Source organism: Manis javanica, chromosome 8 (genome assembly GCF_040802235.1).
Source record: "Manis javanica isolate MJ-LG chromosome 8, MJ_LKY, whole genome shotgun sequence".
In the NCBI taxonomy this organism is placed as follows: domain Eukaryota; kingdom Metazoa; phylum Chordata; class Mammalia; order Pholidota; family Manidae; genus Manis; species Manis javanica.
The window spans coordinates 88,503,913-88,514,447 of record NC_133163.1 but is presented as its reverse complement, the minus strand read 5'-3'; positions in this window follow the sequence as shown (position 1 = coordinate 88,514,447).

Here is a 10,535-nt window from a genome sequence, read left to right as displayed (position 1 = left end):
TTTAGGGTGATTATTGAAAGGTATGTACTTATTGCCATTGCAGGCTTTAGATTCGTGGTTACCAAAGGTTCCAGGTTAGCTTCTTTAGTATCTTACTGCCTAACTTAGCTCGCTTATTGAGCTGTTATATACACTGTCTGGAGGTTCTTTTCTTCTCTCCCTTCTTATTCCTCCTCCTCCTTTCTTCATATGTTGTATGTTTTGTTCTGTGCTCTTTTTAGGAGTGCTCCCATCTAGAGCAGTCCCTGTAAGATGCGCTGTAGAGGTGGTTTGTGGGAAGCAAATTCCCTCAGCTTTTGCATGTCTGGGAATTGTTTAATCCCGCCATCATATTTAAATGATAGTCGTGCTGGATACAGTATCCTTGGCTCAAGGCCCTTCTGTTTCATTGCATTAAACCATTCTCTTCTGGCCTGTAGGGTTTCTGTCGAGAAGTCTGATGTTAGCCTGATGGGTTTTCCTTTATAGGTGACCTTTTTCTCTCTAGCTGCCTTTAAAACTCTTTCCTTGTCCTTGATCCTTCCCATTTTAATTATTATGTGTCTTGGTGTTGTCCTCCTTGGATCCTTTCTATTGGGGGTTCTGTGTATTTCCATGGTCTGTTTGATTATTTCCTCCCCCAGTTTGGGGAAGTTTTCAGCAATTATTTCTTCAATGAGACTTTCTATCCCTTTTCCTCTTTCTTCTTCTTCTGGTACCCCTATAATACAAATATTATTCCTTTTGGATTGGTCACATAGTTCTCTTAGTGTTGTTTCGTTCCTGGAGATCCTTTTATCTCTCTCTATGTCAGCTTCTATACGTTCCTGTTCTCTGGTTTCTATTCCTTCAATGACCTCTTGCATCTTATCCATTCTGCTTATAAATCCTTCCAGGGATTGTTTCACTTCTGTGATCTCCTTCCTGACATCTGTGATCTCCCTCCGGACTTCATCCCATTGCTCTTGCATTTTTCTCTGCATCTCATCCCATTGCTCTTGCATTTTTCTCTGCATCTCTGTCAGCATGTTCATGATTTTTATTTTGAATTCTTTTTCATGAGGACTGGTTAGGTCTGTCTCCTTCTCAGGTGTTGTCTCTGTGATCTTTGTCTGCCTGTAGTTTTGCCTTTTCATGGTGATAGAGATAGTTTGCAGAGCTGGTACGAGTGACAGCTGAAAGAGCTTTCCTTCTTTTTGGTTTGTGGCCTTCCTCCCCTTCGCGAGGTGCTGGGTTCTCGCAGGTGTGGATGTGGTCTGGATGTTGTCCTGTGTCCTCTGGTCTCTATTTTAGGAAGTTGTCTTTGTTATATTTTCATAATTCTATGTGGTTTTGGGAGGAGAGTTCCTCTGTTCTACTCATGCCACCATCTTGGCTCCGCCTTCTGGCTCATGGTTTTAATAAGCTTTCAATCTCATTCCTTTATGTATAGAATAGGCCTTCCTTTTTGTATTTAGCCCCACATTTCTCCTCAATTTAAACATTAATAGTAAATTATTGGTTAGAATCTCTGGGTCCCCACTTGCAGTCAGAGTCTTACAGATAAGCAATGAATCCTGGGCTCCTGTTGCTCTGCTGTTTTCTGCTACCTGGGACATTGCTAAGCCTCTTCTTTCTCCCAAATCTCTGGGTTTAATCTCCTAAAATGCCAAGTTGGTTTTTGGATATCCTCGTAATTTCCAGGGATTCTCAGACTCCTAAATCAAATAATCTTGGATTTATTCCAGGATGATGGTCCAAAGTCATCCTGAATTTTAGGGCCCTAGACCTCTAATTTTTTACTGTGGGAAGTTACCTAGGTGGAGTTTCAAGGAACACTGAATCTGATTGCATTCCTTAATGAGCTAATCCTTTCATATAGCTCTAGACTAGAGCATGGATTTTCCTTCTGAACCCCAATCTAGTCAAAGAATGTGGGCCTATTTAATACCAAAGTTGAAGGCATATGCCAGCGTAAAGAGGATTTCGTCGCCTAAAGAAGTGAAATGACTTACTGGTGTAGTCAGGGTTTACTGAATACACACAGTTTATCAGGCACTGTGCTGTTTTCAGATCTTCTATGTCCTTTAATCATGGCTGATTAAGACTAGCAGTTTCCACAAGGTCTATTTGATAGGAAATATTTCTCAGTAAGTCAGAAGTTCAGTATAAAAGCTGTAATGTTGTCCATTCTTCCTGTACATTTCATATGTTAACCATTCTTTCTCAAATCTTCTTTCCTGTCCACTGGGTCAGTTCCATAGCAGCAGGGCTTTGTTGACTGCTGTATCTCCACCATCTAAGAAAGAATCACGGGTACTTAGGTGCTCAGTAAATACTTGTGCATTGGGTGTCTGCCTGCCAAGTTGCTGACTTTGGAAATCTGAAACACTTAATTTATTCCTTCAAAGATAACTGATTTCAGATTAATATGTCCTGAACAGATGATGATGGTGGTGGTGGTGATGATAATGAAGATAGCTAGAATTTACTAAGTTATAGTGGTTTACTAATCTTTTGCAGCATAAAAAGGAATGGCCTCCAATGAGTTGAGAATCTTGTTATCTATAGCTCATATTGTGTGCTCCAACAATGACTCTGGACTTGGCCACATGACTCACTTTGCCCAATAAGACACCAGCAAAAAATGCAAGAAGAGGTTTGATAAAGCACATATGCACTGAGCCTTGACCTCTTGGAATACTGCCACCAGTGAACAAGCTCATGCTAACCTCCACTGGATGAATACCATATGGCAAGTCACTGCATTTGGAAAGAGCCATTCTGGTCCTTCCAACTATCCAACCTGAATATCCAGATGTGTGTGTGGGGTCATCCAGGACCAGCCAACTCCAGCCAACATATGAACTGGCTGTAAATGCATGAACGAGTCCAGCCATTGCCATGTGGAGAGAAAAGCTGAGCCCAGCCCAAATTGCCAATCCACAGCATTATGAGCAAATGAACAGACTTTGAAGCACTGAGTCTCAGAGTGACTTGCTATGCAACAATGAGTAATTGATAGTTACTATGAGGCATGAGATAATTAGTGCATGGTCTCATTTCACTCATAGAACTCTCTAAGGTATATACCTTATTATCTCCACCTTACAGATAAGGAACCTGAGGTTAAATAACTTGCCCAAGCTGACATTGCTGGTAATAAGGCGCAAACCCAAGACATGCCCATTTGTAGAATATAGTTCTTAACCATTGCTCTGTATTTCTTCAGTGATGACTTTTGTTGACCTGGCCACACCTAGGGTCTATCTCCTCCTGCTTCCTTCAATAGACCTGTCCTACACTTGGCTCATTATGGGGCTTTTGCTACTACAACAAAAGACTGTCAATATTCGATACTTGAGATATTTTAGTATATAGAGCAAACTAAGATGAAGTGTTTAGGCAATTAATTAACCAAAGATCCCAGGTTATTGTCAGACAGATTATAAATAGTTTACTCTTCTATTGTTTTTTTTTCTTGTTGTGGTATCATTAATCTACTATTACATGAGGAACATTCTATTTACTAGACTCCCCCCATCACCAAGTCCCCCCCAAAACCCCATTACAGTCACTGTCCATTAGCATAGTAAGATGCTGTAAAATCACTACTTGTCTTCTCTGTGTTGCACAGCACTCCCCGTGACCCCTCCCCACATTATACATGCTAATCGTAATGCCCCCTTTCTTCCCCCCCCCTTATCCCTCCCTTCCCACCCATCCTCCCCAGTCCCTTTCCCTTTGGTAACTGTTAGCCCATTCTTGGGTTCTGTGTTTCTGCTGCTGTTTTGTTCCTTCAGTTTTTTGTTTGTTCTTATACTCCACATATGAGTGAAATCATTTGGTACTTGTCTTTCTCCACCTGGCTTATTTCACTGAGCGTAATACCCTCTAGCTCCATCCATGTTGTTGCAAATGGTAGGATTTGTTTTCTTCTTATGGCTGAATAATATTCCATTGTGTATATGTACCACATCTTCTTTATTCATTCATCTACTGATGGACATTTAGGTTGCTTCCATTTCTTGGCTATTGTAAATAGTGCTGCGATAAACATAGGGGTGCATGTCTTTTTCAAACTGGGCTGCTGCATCCTTAGGGTAAATTCCTAGGAGTGGAATTCCTGGGTCAAATGGTATTTCTATTTTGAGCTTTTTGAGGAACCTCCATACTGCTTTCCACAATGAACTAATTTACATTCCCACCAGCAGTGTAGGAGGGCTCCTCTTTTTCCACAACCTCACCAACATTTGTTGTTGTTTGTCTTTTGGATGGTGGTGATCCTTACTGGTGTGAGGTGACATCTCATTGTGGTTTTAATTTGCATTTCTCTGATGATTAGCGATGTGGAGCATCTTTTCAGGTGCCTGTTGGCCATCTGAATTTCTTCTTTGGAGAGGTGTCTGTTCAGCTCCTCTGCCCATTTTTTAATTGGATTATTTGCTTTTTGTTTGTTGAGGTGCATGAGCTCTTTATATATTTTGGATGTCAACCTTTTATCAGATCTGTCATTTATGAATATATTCTCCCATACTGTAGGATGCCTTTTTGTTCTATTGGTGGTATCTTTTGCTCTACAGAAGCTTTTCAGCTTGATATAGTCCCATTTGTTCATTTTTATGTTTATTTCCCTTGCCCAGGGAGATATGTTCATGAAGAAGTCACTCATGTTTATATCCAAGAGATTTTTGCCTATGTTTTTTTCTAAGAGTTTTATGGTTTCATGACTTACATTCAGGTTCTTGATCTGTTTTGAATTTACTTTTGTGTATGGGGTTAGACAATGATCCAGTTTCATTCTCTTACACATAGCTGTCCAGTTTTGCCAACACCAGCTGTTGAAGAGACTGTCATTTCCCCATTGTATGTCCATGGTTCCATTATCATATATTAATTGACCATATATGTTTGGGTTAATGTCTGGAGTCTTATTCTGTTCCACTGGTCTGTGGCTCTGTTCTTGTGCCCGTACCAAATTGTTTTGATTACTGTGGCTTTGTAGTAGAGCTTGAAATTGGGGATCAAGATCCCCCCCACTTTATTCTTCCTTCTCAGGATTGCTTTGGCTATTTGGGGTCTTTGGTGGTTCCATATGAATTTTAGAACTATTTGTTCCAGTTTGTTGAAGAATGCTGTTGGGATTGTATTGAGTATGTACATTGTTTTAGGCAGCATGGCCATTTTGACAATATTAATTCTTCCTAGCCAAGAGTATGGGAAGAGTATCCATTTGTTAGTGTCCTCTTTAATTTGTCTCAAGAGTGTCTTATAGTTTTCAGGGTATAGGTCTTTCACTTCCTTGGTTAAGTTTATTCCTAGGTATTTTATTCTTTTGATGCAATTGTGAATGGAATTGTTTTCCTGATTTCTCTTTCTGCTAGTTCATTGTTAGTGTATAGGAAAGCAACAGATTTCTGTGTATTAATTTTTATCCTGCAACTTTGCTGAATTCCGATATTAGTTCTAATAATTTTGGAGTGGAGTATTAAGGTTTTTTATGTACAATATCATGTCATCTGCAAATAGTGACAGTTTGACTTCCTCTTTACCAATCTGGATGCCTTATATTTCTTTGTTTTGTCTAATTGCCATGGCTAGGACCTCCAGTACTATGTTGAATAACAGTGGGGAGAGTGGGCATCCCTGTCTTGTTCCTGATCTTAGAGGAAAAGCTTTCAGCTTCTCACTGTTCAGTATGATGTTAGCTGTGGGTTTTTCATATATGGCCTTTATTATGTTGATATACTTGCTCTCTATACTCATTTTGTTGAGAGTTTTTATCATGAACGGATGTTGAATTTTGTCGAATGCTTTTTCAGCATCTATGGAGATGGTCATGTGGTTTTTGTCCTTCTTTTTGTTGATGGGGTGGATGATGTTGATGGATTTTCAAATGTTTTACCATCCTTGCATCCCTCAGATGAATCCCACTTGGTCATGGTGTATGATCCTTTTGATGTATTTTTAAATTCTGTTTGCTAATATTTTGTTGAATATTTTTGCATCTATGTTCATCAGGGTTATTGGTCTGTAGTTTTCTTTTTTGGCGGGGTCTTTGCCTGGTTTTGGTATTAGGGTGATGCTGGCTTCATAAAATGGGTCTGAAAGTATTCCCTCCTCTTCTATTTTTTGGAAAACTTTAAGGAGTATGGGTATTATGTCTTCTCTGTATGTCTGATAATATTCCGTGGTAAATCCATCTGGCCTGGGGGTTTTGTTCTTGGGTAGTTTTTTGATTACCGCTTCAATTTTGTTGCTGGTAATTGGTCTGTTTAGATTTTCTGTTTTTCCTTGGTCAATCTTGGAAGGTTGTATTTTTCTAGGAAGTTGTCCATTTCTTCCAGGTTTTTCAGCTTGTTAGCATAGAGATTCTTATAGTATTCTCTAATGATTCTTTGTATTTCTGTGGGATCTGTCGTGATTTTTCCTTTCTCATTTCTGATTCTGTTGATGTGTGTAGATTCTCTTTTTCTCTTAATAAGGCTGGCTAGGAGTTTATCTATTTTGTTTATTTTCTCAAGGAACCAGCTCTTGGTTTCATTGGGTTTTTTTTAATTGTTTTATTTTTCTCAATTTTATTTATTTCTTCTCTGATCTTTATTATGTCCATCCTTCTGCTGACTTTGGGCCTCATTTGTTCTTCTTTTTCCAATTTCAATAATTGTGACTTTAGGCTATTCATTTGGGATTGTTCTTCCATCTTTAAATAGGCCTGGATTGCTGTATACTTTCCTCTTAGAACTGCTTTCACTGCATCCCACAGAAGTTGGGGCTTTGTGCTGTTGCTATCATTTGTCTCCATATATTACTTCATTTATATTTTAATTTGGTCATTGAACCATCTATTATTTAGGAGGATGTTGTTAAGCCTCCATGTGTTTGTGAGCCTTTTTGCTTTCTTTGTACAATTTATTTCTAGGTTTATACGTTTGTGGTCTGAGAAGTTGGTTGGTAGAATTTCAGTCTTTTTGCATTTACTGAGGTTCTTTTTGTGGCCTAGTATGTGATCTATTCTAGAAAATGTTCCATGTGCACTTGCGAAGAATGTGTATCCTGCTGCTTTTGGGTATAGAGTTCTGTAGATGTCTACTAGGTTCATCTGTTCTAGTGTGTTGTTCAGTGCCTCTGTGTCCTTACTTATTTTCTGTCTGGTGGATCTGTCCTTTGGTGTGAGTGATGTGTTGAAGTCTCCTAAAATGAATGCATTGCATTTTATTTTCTCCTTTAATTATGTTAGTATTTGTTTCCCATATGTTGGTGCTCCTGTATTGAGTGCATGTATATTTATAATGGTCATATCCTCTTGTTGGACTGACCCCTCCTTTATCATTATGTGATGTTCTTCTTTATCTCTTGTTACTTTCTTTGTTTTGAAGTCTATTTTGTCTGATAGCAGTACTGCAACACCTGCTTTTTTCTCCCTATTGTTTGCACGAAATATCTTTTTCCATCCCTTGACTTTTAGTCTGTGTCTGTCTTTGGGTTTGAGGTGAGTCTCTTGTAAGCACCATATAGATGGGTCTTGCTTTTTTATCCATTCTGTTACTCTGTGTCTTTTGTTTGGTGCATTCAGTCCATTTACATTTAGGGTGATTATTGAAAGATATGTACTTATTACCATTGCAGGCTTTAGATTCAAGGGTAGCTTCTTTACTATCTAACCATCTAACTTAACTCATTTATTAAGCTATTATGAACACAGTCTGATGATTCTTTATTTCTCTCCCTTCTTATTCTTCCTCCTCCATTCTTTATATGTTAGGTGCTTTATTTTGTGCTTTTTTGTGTTTCCTTTGACTGCTTTTGTGAGTTGTTGATTTTATTTTTTGGCTTTAGTTAGTATTTAGTTGGTCTGCTTTCTCTGTTGTGATTTTATTTTCTCTGGTGACATCTATTTTGCCTTAGGAGTGCTTCCATCTAGAGCAGTCCCTTTAAAATATCTTTTAGAGGTGGTTTGTGGGAGGCAAATTCCCTCAACTTTTGCTTGTCTGGGAATTATTTAATGCCTTCTTCATATTTAAATGATAATTGTGCTGGATACAGTATTCTTGGTTCAAGGCTCTTCTGTTTCATTGCATTAAATATATCATGCCATTCTCTTCTGGCCTGTAAGGTTTCTGTTGAGAAGTCTGATGATAGCCTGATGGGTTTTCCTTTGTAGGTGACCTTTTTTCTCTCTCTGGCTGCCTTTAATACTCTGTCCTTGTTCTTGATCTTTGCCATTTTAATTATTATGTGTCTTGGTGTTGTCCTCCTTGGGTCCCTTGTGTTGGGAGTTCTGTTCTGTGGGCTTCCATGGTCTGAGAGACTATTCCTCTCCCAGTCTGGGGAAGTTTTCAGCAAGTATTTCTTCAAATACACTTTCTGTCCCTCTTTCTCTCTCTTCTACTTCTGGTACCCCTATAATGCAAATATAGTTCCATCTGGATTGGTCACACAGTTCTCTATTCTTTCATTCCTGGAGATCCTTTTATCTCACTCTGCCTCAGCTTCTCTGTGTTCCTGTTCTCTGATTTCTATTCCATTAACGGTCTCTTGCATACCTCATCCAGTCTACTCCTAAGTCCTTCCAGAGATTGTTTTATTTCTCCCTCCTAACTTGATCCTTTAGCTCTTGCATATTTCTCTGCAGGTCCATCAGTATGGTTATCACCTTTATTTTGAATTCTTTTTCAGGAAGATTGGTTAAATCTATCTCCCCAAGCTCCCTCTCAGGGTTTGTCTGGGTGATTCGTGACTAGATCAGCTTTTTCTACCTTTTCATGGCTATAGAGGTAGTCGTGGGCAGTTGGCCCATGTGTTAGTTGGGAGAACAAAGCCCCTTCCTATTTGCTGGTCACCTTGCCCTCCTCAGAGCAGCTTCTGGTTTTATTTCCTGAGCTGTCGTGGGCCGGGCAGCCGTCAGGGTAGCCCAGAGCCCTGTGGGGAGGGGCAGGCACACCGGTTGTGCTCTCCTGTGAGAACAGCAACCGCTGGTGACCTGCTCTGTCTTCCTCTGTCTGTGTGCACTGGCAGGGCCTCTGATTCTGGTGCCAGCGGCTGTAGAGGAGGCTCTGGGAGGTTGCTGTGGGTGTGGCCACTCTCAGACTGCTCTCCTGCCATGGCAGGGTGGCTCTGGTGGGGGAACGGATAGGAGGCTGTTTATCACTGTGAGGGGCTTCAGAGCAGTGCTGCCTCTCAGGGGGCTGGAGCACCTGAATTTCCCCAGGATTCCCAGCTGCTGGGCTGAGTGTGCCAGGACACTTCTGTCCAGCTGTGAAGCCCCTGTCCCTTTAAGACTTTCAAAAAGCACTCACTTTTCTTTTGTTCTAGGGTCACCAGCTGTGGGGATGTGCTCACAGGTTTTACTGTTCCTTTTCCTTAATATCCAGCACACCATGCAATGTGTGTCCATGCTCCCAGGGCAGATACCTAGGGCTGGGTATTTAGCAGTCCTGGGCTCCCACTCCCTCCCCACTCCAGCTCCTTTCCTCCCGCCAGTGGGCTGGGGTTGGGGGAGTGCTTGCGTCCCACTGGGCCGCGGCTTATATCTTACCCACTTCGTGAGGCACTGAGTTCTTGCAGATGTAGATGTAGCCTGGCTGTTGTACTGTATCTTCTGGTCTCTCTTTTAGGATTAGTCGTATTTGTTGTATTTTCAAAAATATGTATGGTTTTGGGAGGAGATTTCCGCTGCCCTACTCATGCTGCCATCTTGGCTCCTCCCCCCAGTCTTCTACTGTTTTTACAGATTTTTTCTTTTATTGTTTTTAGTAGTTATAGAATATTGTTAAATACTAGAGACAAATGGAATATTTTAAGGTAAATACATAAAGTATGTAAGGTGAATAAACAGAAATAAGAATTTGTCAATACAAGTGACAGATTCTACAATTTAGCAAAACAATAAATATTTCTGTCTTAATGCTTTCAATGTATCTCATATTAGTAACAAAAATTGTGGTCTAAAAAGACTGTGCGGTCTTGCAACATTTTTTTTACTATCAGCATCTTAGAGGAAGTAAAGAAGCTGGGATTGCTCATCTTTCTGAAATGCATCAGAGGTAAATTGATATTCTATCAGCACAGAAATTTTCATTTTGAAAACCAGAAAGTTGTTTCAGGGTCTATGTAGGGGCCGTTCCTAGGCTCCCTTATCAGGGAGACACACAGTCTTTTCAAAATAAGAAACTTCATTCCTAAGAGCTATGCAAATAAGTATAGCTTTTAATTTTGAATTACAGGATCTGCCAGGGATAAAGTCAAAGCTATCCTTCCTAAAACTATGGAGGTGATAGAAATTTTTGTAAAACTGTCTCTCAGCAGAGAGTTATATATCAATAGGAGCCATCTAGTGCTTAAAAGCTATTATTTGGGGACTTTGCCCAGTATGGGAAAGACAAGGTTTCTGGAATCCATTGGGAGAGTTATTGGCTTTGGCAATGGTTATTAAGAAGAAATAATCATGTGTGTACTTATTTCCAACCAAAAATCATATATGTACTTATTTCCACACAATACATTATTAGGTTGTAGGGAATGAATTTTTATAGCCTTGGAAGTTAACATGTGACATTAGTATTATTAAGTTTCAG